Source organism: Meles meles, chromosome 10 (genome assembly GCF_922984935.1).
Source record: "Meles meles chromosome 10, mMelMel3.1 paternal haplotype, whole genome shotgun sequence".
Taxonomy (NCBI): Eukaryota; Metazoa; Chordata; class Mammalia; order Carnivora; family Mustelidae; genus Meles; species Meles meles.
The window spans coordinates 52,321,348-52,329,929 of NC_060075.1; positions in this window are offsets into that span (position 1 = coordinate 52,321,348).

The following is an 8,582-nucleotide window of genomic DNA, read 5'->3' on the forward strand; positions in this document are numbered from 1 at the left end:
AGGGAAGCAGGGTCTGGCCTTAAAAAATCTTGGTGAGAAATATGAATTTGAAGATCAAAGCACTCGTGCACGTGCATGTGCACACATACACATTCATAATGCTTATATAGTTGAATTTCATAACTTCTATGAAAGTCTCGATTCCTTAACTTCTATGACATAGGATACATATTTGAATTTGGAACTTTCTAGACTTCCACAGTATTTTTAATTCTTCATGTTAGGTTCTTGGAGTTTGTACCGTTCTGGGACACAAAGCAAGCATTTGGAAGGTGCAGGATTTCACTGGGAAGTCTCTTGGCAGGCATTGGGCCCACTGATTCGAGTCACAGCACTGTGACCCCTCAGCACCTCCAGCGAGGGCTGGCCTTCCTTGGGGCTATTCTGAGCAGTAGCAGCCCTAGATTTCCCTGACACTGAAAGGTGCCACAGAAACTTGCAGCATTTCTGGCCAATAATTCAGATTCACTGGTTCCAGCTGATCCATCTACTTGGAGACCATTCAGAGCCAACAGGAGGTCTGGGTTTCTACAAGTTTCTCAAATGAGAGAAAGTTGAACTAAGAAGTATGAGAATTATTCTGTGGACCGGTGAGTGTTTCAAGTGTGGGTCTTGGCAATGAACTATTCACTTATAGTTTATGAGGCAATGATGAGACAGCTGCAAAGAAGCAAATCTCTGAGACATGACAGTTCAGTCCCAAAGACCATTAACAGAGGGTCAGCTCATCAAACACATCTGCAGAAATAGAACAGAGCAGGCCTCTGTGCAATCCCACACATCGGAGTGATGGCTGCAGAATTCCATTTAATCTAGTCCCAGTGCAAATTGGAAACCTAAGAGTTCACGCCACAGCCACAGGGTTCAAAGCCTCTTCTTGTCTCCGCTAAACAGCTCAAGGAGAGAGAACCTGAAGGGAAGGTTTTCAGAGTGGATTTTGTTTCTTACAATTTGTTTAAACTTGAATATGCTTTTTGTAGGCATAATGAATGAAGTTATTAATTAATCATTTTTTTGCAACAGTGAAAAATCTTCCATTTTAATTATGGTTCATTGTCATGTAGCTTGAATACAATCAGAAAGTCATTATTGAATTTAGACTATTCCTCCCCTATTTTTTCTTACACAATCACATCTGTGTCTTTTTTCCTACTTACAAAAGCGGCACGTTTGTGGCAAGTTACATATGTCTATATACACATACATGCGTATGTCCCCACGTATAAGCACACGTGTATACATGCATCAGTGTGACTTCTGTGTACACACACACATATGCTTTACATTGCATACATGTACACATATATACTTTATATAAAATTGCAAAATGAAAAGGAATTATCCATCCTTTCCCCCATCATCAGCTCCACTCTCTACAAGCAACCACTGGAAAAGGGATGTTTTTTCCTCTGGGCAGGATGTTCAAATGGGGCTTTCCCTACCTCCTTCTTCTTGGAGGCACCAATATAGCAGATACCAGGCCCCAAGTGAATGGGATATGCCCCCCCCCCCCCGGTCCCCCACACACAGAATGTACTGAGACAATGCAAGAGCCTATTCCTCCACAGAGAGAGGCAGCAGATACAAGGGAGGCTGATGGGTGGGGAGTCCTTTTTTTTAATGGCTGACAAGTACACCACAGCACCAGAGTTTAATTTGATTCTAACCAGTGTTGGGAGAGTTTATCCATCTAGGTGGCCAGGAACCATTTTTCTAGAAATCCTTGTTAGAGCCAATCTCATTGGCCTTGGATAACAGAGACAATCCTTGCTGGGTGAGGTTGTGGGAAAACCAAGTCTGGGCCTAAGACTTCACTGGAGAGGTGTCTCACAGACAACTGTTCTCAGAATGGTTTTTAAAAAAAGTGTTTACTATGTGATGGTAACAGATGCTTCCAAACAAAGAGAACAGGAAGCTGGTGCCTTCTCTGTCTACATTCAGCCGAGCTGAATGAGTTCCATTAAATTCGCCTGCAAACTTTGCTAAAGAGCCCAGCAAGCTGCAATGAAAATTACAGAACTGCTCCCAAGCACTCTAAGTAATCAGCTAAAATTGAGCTGTTTTCCATATTCTTTGCTGATAATGCAAATGGAACCTTTAAAGCGAGTCGCTCTAAGTTACTGCACATACTACAAGCTGAGAAGGCCCATGAGGTCCACACAGATGCTGCCACTGCACCCTGAGCCCTGCCACAGGACAACTGGTCCCCCACTGGAGGATTACGGACCTCGGGCCAATCATCGGAATGGATTAGCTGTCAGGAAGTAAAAGCACTCTAGGGAAAAGGCTTGGTCTGTCTAAAACCTCTATGGTTCACCACAGGTTGTTTTCCCTTGAAAAAGGCTCCCTTGTGCTGTCCAGGAGAAAAGGATTCTGGGTTAAAGAGCAAGATGCAGGACTCTAAGTCTAAACAGGCCTCAAGCTCCAGGAGCCCCAAGGTCATCAACCAGAGCAGAACGCAACTGCAGAAATTAACAATCTGGGGCAAGGTACTTCCTCTCAGATTTTCTTAGTTCTGAATAGGGCATCTGGGAACAAACATCACTTTGGGATTTGGTAAGAGGCCAAGAGAAGGAGCCATGGAAAGGAAGACGACACTGCCTGTAATGCCAACCTACCCTTGTCCTAGCAATGTGATCCTATGGTAACTGAAAGTTTCTGACCCTTAACTTCCAGGAAATAGGATGATAATACCCCCATGGGGAAGGGGCTCCTGGGTGGATCAGTCAGTTAAATCCTACTCTTGATTTCAGTTCAGGTCATGATCTCAGGGCTGTGGGATCAAGCCCTGAGTGGGGCTCTGCACTGGGCCAGGAGTCTGCTTAAAATTCTCTCTCTCCCTCTCCCTCTGTCCCCTCTGCTCACATGTGTGCACCTGTGGGCATTCTCTCTCTCTAAAAAAAAAAAAAAAAAAATCTTCACAGGTAAGACACTAGAAATGTTGTCACTTCGGATATGGTAAGTATCTGATAAATGCTGTTCTCCCTCTCTCACTCCCCAAAATGAACCAAACCTCACACGTTTCCTTTTCTCTCTCTTTACTCACACTTCAGTCAGCAGAGATGAATATGAAGGTCCATGAAGAACACATGTCACTTCCAGAAAGTCATTACAGCTAAACTCTAAATTCTTAGTACTCTTCACAAACAATAAATTTGTATTCAACTGTTTATGTCTGTTTAAACAACTCTTAATTCCAAAAGGAAAAAGATTCTTCATACACATTAGATGAGTAAAACGTGGACAGAAAGAGAAGTCCAGCTGACTAGCATGTGGGGAAAATGAGTGCTTGCGTGTACTCCTGATGGGCATGTAAATCAATTCTAGAAAGCACTTCTAGAGAGTAGTATGCATTACCTTGGACATGAAATTTTCACATCTGAAAAATGTAGAAAGTAATCATTGATCTCTAGCAAGATTTAGTTTTTCCACTGTACCTGTCTTATCCTTTACAATGTTTATATAATTATACAAGTAATACATAAATATATGTCCTTATAAAAATATATTATGTAATATGAAAGCAAAATAAAAAAATGCTTCCCTCTTCCCTCTCTTACCTTCCTCTCTAAAAATAATTTCTGCTAAAATTTGTGTTTATCTTTCTAGACATTGTGCTAAACAGGTACAACATGCGTGTTACATTCTCTGTAATCCCAAAAGCATTTATTTAATAGTTCACCTCTCCCCTCTGATTTAAAATGCCATTTAAAAAATACACAGTGGGCTTATTGATACAGTGGAATATTATGCATGAGGAAGCTCTAACATGGATATAAAAGATCACCAGGATATATTATTAAGTAAATAAAAAGACTAATGCAGGGGTGCCTGGGTGGCTCACTTGCTAAGCGTCTGCCTTCCGCTCAGGTCATGGTCCCAGCATCGTGGGATTAAGCCCCGCATTGGGCTCCCTGCTCAAGGAGGAACCTGCTTCTTCCTCTCCCACTCCCCCTGCTTGTGTTCCCTCTCTTGCTATAGCTCTGTCAAATAAATAAAATCTTTTTTTAAAAAGTACTAAAGAAAAAAAAAAGCCATGCATGGAAAGAGTACACATACTATTTGTGTAAGAAAGAGAAGATATTTGATTTTATTTATATTTGCATAAAGAAACACTAAAAGATTGTTGCGATGACCTGAGGAAAAAAAGAGAAAAAGAAAAAAGAGAGAGAGAGAAAAGGAGGGGGAAAAAAAAGAAACACTAGAAGAATAAATAAAAACATAAGAACATAAGTAATTATCTGAAGGAGGCAGCAAGTGACAAGATAGGTCAAAGGGGAATAACAGAAAGGGGAATAATACTTCTTTGTGCTAGGCAGAATAACTGCCCCCAAATATGTCTATGTCCTGATCCCCACTACCTGGGGTTACATGACCATTATAGGACAATGGAGAAATATAGTTGCACATGGAATTAAGGTTGCTAATCAAATGACCTTGAGATAGGAAGCATATCCTGGGTAATCCCCGTAGGCCCAATGTAGTCACAAAGGTCCTTAAAAATGGAAAAGGGAAGCAAAGAGGAAAGTCTGAGGAAGATGTGACTCCTAAGAGAAAGGCACAGACCAGTACAAGATCGTTTACTTTGAAGATGGAGTAAAGGGGCTATGAGACAAGGAATGTGGATATCTTAGGGTTCTTGGGAAAAACAGAAGATATAAAAAGAGACAAGATATATATGTGTATATATTATATAGAGATAGCTACAGACACAGGCATAGGCATAGACATATACAGAGAGAATGATTTTAAGGAATTGACATACGAGATCATGGAGGTTGATAAATCCCTAATCGGCTATCTACAAGCTGGCAACCCAGGAGAGCCACTGATTAATTCCAATCTAAATCCAAAGGTTTAAGAAACAAGGGAGCTGATGTTGTGAAGCCCAGTCCAAGGGCAGGAGATGACCATGTCCCAGCTCAGCAGGCAGGCAGGCAGGAAGGAAAAGATTGTTCCTTTCCTCTGTTTGTTTTCCTAACTGGCCCTCAGGGGATTGGATGAGAGTCACCCACCCTGGGGCGGGCCAGCTACTTTACCAGCAAAACTGCTAATCCCATCTGCAAACCCAGAAATAATTTTTTTTTAATATTTTATTTATTTATTTGACAGAGAGAAATCACAACTAGGCAGAGAGGCAGGCAGAGAGAGAGGAGGAAGCAGGCTCCCGGCGGAGCAGAGAGCCCTACGTGGGGCTCGATCCCAGGACCCTGGGATCATGACCCGAGCCAAAGGCAGAGGCTTTAACCCACTGAGCCACCCAGGCTGAGCACCCTGTGGCCCAAACTGACACAAAATTAACCATCACAGTGCGTGCGAAACCTCTAAAAGCTGGAAGGGGTAATCTCCTTTAAGACTGAAGAAAGATAAAAACTCTTGTCAACACCTTGATCATTGCCCAGTGAAACCCAGGCTGAACTTCTAACAACAAAAATTCACTTACTTTCTATTTTTATTTGCTCCTAGTAAATATGTTTTTGGCTGTTAATTCTGCATGGAAAGCCACTTTCAAGTGCCTTTAAGTGTTTTTGAGTATGCAGTGGTCTCAGTGCCATTCATTTTTCAAATTTTATACGATTTTATAATTACTCCTTATCCAAAAAATAAAGGGTGTTTACAAATTTCAAAATAGACTCTTTCTGCTCTTCTTTTTCTAATTGTTTTGTTGTTTTTGTTTCCTTTTAAATTAAGTTATTAAATTGTTTTATTATTTGACAATCTATTTTTTTAATTGATTTTGCATATTCTTCTTAAAGCACAAATCTGATCAAGTTTCTTGCTTCAATGGTTCCTCATTCTCCTCAGGATAAAATCTAAAACTCACTGGGCTTCCTGGGAATCCCTTCACAATAGCACCCCCCGCCCCACCCGGCCCTGTTCACTCCCACAGCGCCCTGGCTCATTGCTGCGGTGGACTCCTCTCCCGTCTCCCTCCAACCTTCCCACCACATCAACCAATACCACTGCATACTCTGTGGCCACACAGAGTTCCACTTAGCTTCATGAACAGGCCACGCTTGCTCTTGTCTCAGGAACAGAATATGTGCCATTTTCTCGTTTCTACTCCATTGACTGAAGAGCTCCTGCTCATCCTTCAGGTCTGAGGATGGTCATCTGTTTCTCCGGAAAACCCTCAGCGAAGGTAAGGAGCCCCTGCCCATCTCCACACAGCACCTACCAGGTCATCACACAAAGCTCCCATCACCTATTTTTTCCTCTAGAACCGTGACCAACTTAAGGGCCAAGACTGTGTCTTATCCATCCTAATGTGAAGTCCCCTCTTCTCGGCCCACTCAAAGTTCCTGGTGCCCAGTGCACACCTGTTGAGTATTTACTTACTCAACAGATTCATGTATTCAGTAAGAAGAAAAGAAACTGATAGAAAGAAACACTATATATATACAAAGCGTTTTCAGCAGTTACGTATCAAAACTTGCTGTCTTCTAGGCACTATATAAAATATATTACATGTGCTATTTATTCATATCATGATGTTACAATGCTTATCATTGGGGGAGAACTGAAGAGATAATTTTATTCCTTTGACTTTTTGAAATTTCCCAATTTATCAAAATCAGGGAAAATAGTTAAGTAAAGGTGCTCCTCTCCTATGGAGGTCTGGTAATATATATGAATACAAAATCCAGATGGGTCATGGCCGTTCTGTGAAAATTGACCATGTAAAGAAGGCACTAAGCCAGTGGGAACTCGGAATTTGCTTGGCCTCTCTTTAACTCCCCTAAAGCCTGAATACATGGTGAGTTCCAAAAGCACCTGCTGGCTCTATACGGGTGCCACCTCCGTTTGTTTCTCCAGCCTCTAAGTGAAACAGTGCCCACAAACACAGCTGCTGCCACTATGGGTATGGCTGCCCTCTCATCTCTGTGAAGCTGTGAGGAAATAAAAAATTCATCCTTCTGCATGCTATAGAATCACCAATGGAATATAATAAAGCTTAAATGAGCAGCATCTGAGCCACTGGAAAATATTCTTGAGCCTGTTCACCTCTATTAAGCCCTAACCCATTCTATGGTGCCACATAAACAATCTAGCACATTAACATTCCCAGTTTAGGCTCACAAGTCACAGAATCCTCATTTTGAGCTTTTGATTAATGCACAATTATTTGAACAATAAAAAGTAATTTTTTTTTTTTTTAGTTCACAATAGAGCTTTGTGTGAGCAAATGTATGTGTTTTTCATTCAAACATAAATAGCCCTACTTGGTATGAATGAAATCAGCATTTATTGTACTAATAACTCACAAACATGAATTAAATATACCTAGAGTTAAACAAGCTTTAGTCCCTGCCTTCAATGCTAACATCTCTCCTCTTTTTCATCATTTGTCTCAAACAGGTACTTAGTAATACATTCTGGATTTGTAAGAAAAAAGGGCAAACAAATATGGTTATATCTGTTATAACCTGGTAAACATGAACAAAGCCCACTTGGACATTAAGCCTGCAATCTTTATTATTCTCCCTGTATATTGATTTCATATCATACTCAATACCTTTACTTAATGGGAAGTTATGGGAACGGTAATGCAGCATCTGGTACATTTGTTTTCTTTCATGCAGACCGCAACCTTCTAAATAATAGAGGTCCCATCCCAGCTGTGATATTTAGACTAATTCTTGCAGTTTGTAATGATATTACCTACCATTTTTTAGATCATTCCTATGTGCCAGGAATGTTCATCCTCACAGTGATTCCACAAGGTAGTTACTATGCCCGTTCGAAGGAAGCAGAACCAGAGGCTAAACTAGGTACTGTGCCATGTCCATGGTACCACTAACAAATGGAGAAGTCTGGGCTACAGTCTACACCTTCATCTTTAAGAAAAATGACTAGAGAGAGGAAAACCTCAAAAATTATCCCCAACATTACTGAATTATTTTTTCACAAAGAATACAAGTAAGCTACTAGGTTTCTTTCAAGTTTCCATTTGTGTTAAGGTCCAAGGCTAACTCTACCTTGGGTAAAGTTGAGTGCTTAAGATAAATCTGCCTTGGGTTGAGATCCCCATATCCCACACAAAGTGTGGTGCTGGAAAACTGGAGTAGGAGGAGGCCTGGGTGTGGACTCTAAGGTAGGAAATTTGGAGAAATTCAAAGATTGGGAATGTGGAGTGCAGGGTTTCAGGCATAAAGGTCAAATTAAGGGGTGCTCAGGTGGCTCAGTGGGTTAAAGCCTCTGCCTTCATCTCGGGTCATGATCCCAGGGTCCTGGGATCGAGCCCCGCGTCAGGCTGTCTGCTCCGTGGGGAGCCTACTTTCTTCTCTCTCTCTACCTGCCTCTCTGCCTACTTGTGATCTCTGTCAAATAAATAAATAAAATATTTTTTTAAAAAAGGCCAAATTGAGACAACCACCACATTACTCCCCAAACACAAATCTCCTGAAGCCACAAAGCACTGATGTGTTATGACCAGTTGTACTTCTGAGAAGTACAAAGTACAAGAAATTTATCTCCCAAATATTTTCTCCTCATATCTTCATCAATAATGAATTCAGCCACTAAAAGATTAGAGAACATAGAGCCATGACCAGATAAAGAGGTGTTTATAATAGAGCATA